Below are 3,882 nucleotides of genomic sequence, written 5' to 3' on the forward strand. Positions count from 1 at the left end.
GGACAAAAATTCCTTTGGAAACAATTCAAACTTTGTATGAGACCATACCTCATAGAATTCAAGCTGTAATTACTGCCAAAGGCGGTCTTATCCCATATTAAAATAAATTTGTTTGAAATTTTAAGGTGTTTTCATTATTTTGTCCAACCTCTGTATACATATTAATTTGCAAAATTAATCCTTGGATGTAACAGCAGCAACAGCACATCTGTTACTCCTAAGCAAGTATGATCTTGTTGCAAGTACCATACTTTTGCTTATTGTTTTAGGTTCCTATGTATTCATGATCAGACATAGACACCTTATTGTCCTTTCTACTCTTTACGTAGTCGAACAACCAAAATGTTGCATCTGGAAGGAGAGAGAAGACTGCACCAGCACTCAACTGGTACTCAATTTACACTGAATAGATGAGAGTAACATGAAATGATGTACTTGCTTGAGGACATGACATGCTACCCAGTCCAGGAATTGAACCCATATTTTTTATGATCATGAAGCCAATACCTTAATCACTAGGCCAAGCACCTTCACTGTTGAATGTAGAACAGTAAAAAGAAAATATAGAAAAATTCCTGAGGTTTATGTTTAATATACAAACTATCTATTTGTAAAGTTTTCTGGTTTGTAAACTATTTCTACAATACACACTGTATTGAAGTTTTTATATGTCTACTAAAGTAAGATGATAGCAGTAATATTATGTTTTACAAATGGCCATTTACCCAGTTGTGATAATAAAGTATCCATTGATATTTCAGGTAATTCATTTTGGATGATAAAAGTATATTTTCAAATGTGAGATATGAGTCATATAACAGCTTTTGAAGCTCTTACAAAGTTTGTAAAACAAATAAGACAGATGGATAAATAGACACATAGATAGACAGACTGACAGATGGATGAAGGGATGGCTGGATGGACAGACATATAGATAGGCATTTTATATCATTGTCAAAGATACAAAAAAAAAAAAAAATAATGTCATATCAATATAAATTGTATATATTTAAGAATTCTATACAATTGGCTAAGACAAAAACTTAAAAGCAAAAGGTGAACAAAGAGTATTATACACAAACAATGAGATATTGAAATCGGTTACACAATGAAAAAAGGCGGTTTTCTTGATATAAGCTGTCTTTTAGAATATTTCTGATATAAATGAAAAGAAAGAAGATAAAGGGAAAAATAAAAAAAACAGATATTAATCCTTCAAAGAAAAGTAAGTTTGATGTTCTTGTTGTGGTTGAGTAACATTAGTCAACTTTGCTGAAGTAGGAGGCTCAGAACACTGAGGTTATCGACTGACTACCGAGGAGCAACTCACAGTTCCTGAGTTCTATTCCAGATATACCATTTGTTAGTTAAGAACATGTAGTCTACACTATACATTCCACCATGCAGAATTTAGTTGTGTGATTCTCAGTATAGGGTATGTTTTTATTCTCTGTCCTTCATCGTTGTCATCATTGTCATCATCATCATCATCATCAATTTAATGTCTTTGTTTCCAGGCTTGAAAGGGTCTGATAAAATTTGTGGAGGCAAATTTTCTATGGCTGGATGCTCTTCCTGTTACCAACCCTCACTTGTTTCCAAGCAAGATATTTCCCCATGGTCTGGTATGTTTTCATCGAAGATTTGAAACAAATAACACCTTTTTTGATGGTGACATACATTTACAGATATCATGTGATTTCAAAACAAGGAGGCTATCTCTCTTTCTCTCTCTTTCTCTCTTTCACCCCCTTACACTTATGTGTAATATATACATATGGGTTTCCAAGCAAGATAATATTTTCCCATGATCTGGTATGTTTTCATCAAAGATTTGAAACAAATAACACATTGTTTGATGGTGACATACATTTAAGATATCTTTTTTTCTCTCCTCTTTCCCTTTTTCTCTCTCTCTTTCACCCCCTTACACTTATATGTAATATATACACATGGATATACATATATATTTATAGCCTTCAACAGGATACCTTGCTCTGTTATATGGTGGTCTCTGAGGAAGTTAGGGGTAGACAAATGGCTTGGGAAAGTAGTACACACCATGTACAGGGATGCTTTTAGTAAGATAAGAGTTAGCCATAGTACAGTGATGAATTTAGTGTACAGGTAGGTGTTCACCAAGGCTCAACCCTCAGCTCCCTCCTATTCATCATCATCTTCCAGGCCATAACAGGAACTGAAGGCTAGAAGCACATGGGAACTACTATATGCTGATGATCTTGCAGAATCTGTAACAGAATTAGAAAAGAAATCTCAGGAGTGGAAACAGAACCTGGTATCAAAGGGCCTTAAGGTTACTTTGCAAAAACCAAGGTTCTAGTAAGCAAAAAATTAGATAAGACCCTTCACCCTTCTGGTAAATGGCTCTGTTTGATATGTAGGGTGTCAGCAAAAATCTCATTCAGCATACTCTGTGCAATCTATGGACACACAAGAGGTGCAGTGGAATGGTAGGAAGGTTAACAGAGAAAGTTGTGTTCATATGTGGAGGGTGTACAAGAGTCATAAAGACTACAAATACACAGGAAACTGATTTCCTCAAATGTCCTGAAGGCTCTCTGGAAGTTGTAGATAATTTCTGCCACCTAGGTGACTTAATTAGCAGTGGAGGAAATTGTACAGAAAGTGTAATTGCTAGAATAAAAATAGGATGGATAAAGTTCAGAGAGCTTTTACCTCTGTTGGCAACTAAAGGTCTGACTGAAAGGAATATTGTTCGATGCATGTGTATGAACTGCAATGCTACATGGTAGTGAGGTCCTAAATGCAGATGACATGCAAAGACTAGAGAGGAATGAAGCTGGTATGCTTTGCTAGATATGCAATGTCAGTGTATATGTGCAACAGAGCACTGGTGTATTGAGAAAAAGTTAGGCATAAGAGGAACTATATGCAGTGTGCAAGAGTGAAGGCTGTGCTGGTTTGGTCATGTAACACGGATGGGTGAGGATAGTTGCATAAAGAAGTGCAGATCACTTAGAATAGAAGGAAATTGTGGAAGAGGGAGACCCAGAAATACATGAGATGAAGTATTGAAGGCCGATCTCAAAATGCCGTATGAAGGAGATGACAGAGGACAGAAATATGTGGTGCATTGCTGTACTCAAGAATCCCACTCACTACAACTGAACTGATATTCTAAATCCAGGTGCCATGTAAAAAAGGTGAGGGTGCTGGTGCCACATAAAAAGAACTGGTGATGGTTCCAGGTAAAAAGTACCCAGTACATTTTGTAAAGTGGTTAAGAAGGGCATCCAGCAGTAGAAACAGACAAAACAGACTATGGAACCTGGTGTGGCCCCCTGGCTTTGCCAGTTGCTGTCAAGCTGCCCAACCCATGCAAGCATGGGAAATGAATGTCAAATGTTGATGATGATGATGATGATGACGATGATGGTATATATATATTTTATGCATATGTGTGTGTGTGTATTAATACTTGTTCTTATGTGCAGTTATAATAAAAACAATTTTACATTCATTGGACGGGTTACTTAAACTCCTGTTAAGTACAGATTTATTATTCTTATACAAGAATGTTGTTGACAGTGACTTCAAAGTTTTGGCTAGCTAACCCATGACTGGACTCATTAATCTCTTAGCGCAAAAAAGGCTAAGACAATGGGCCAAGAACTTGTTTGACCATGTGGAAAAATGTGGATTTGCTTTTGTATCTTAGCTAAGATATTCTATAACTGTTCTTACATCACTCTCCTCCCAGATAATTTAATAAATAGCTATATTAATAATCAATCATATTAAATATCAATCAAATAATATTCTCATTTATCATTTCTCTGATCTGCATTATCACATTAAATATCATCGTTACATATATATATATATATATATATATATATA

The sequence above is a fragment of the Octopus bimaculoides genome, chromosome 2, assembly GCF_001194135.2.
Source record: "Octopus bimaculoides isolate UCB-OBI-ISO-001 chromosome 2, ASM119413v2, whole genome shotgun sequence".
Classification (NCBI taxonomy): Eukaryota; Metazoa; Mollusca; class Cephalopoda; order Octopoda; family Octopodidae; genus Octopus; species Octopus bimaculoides.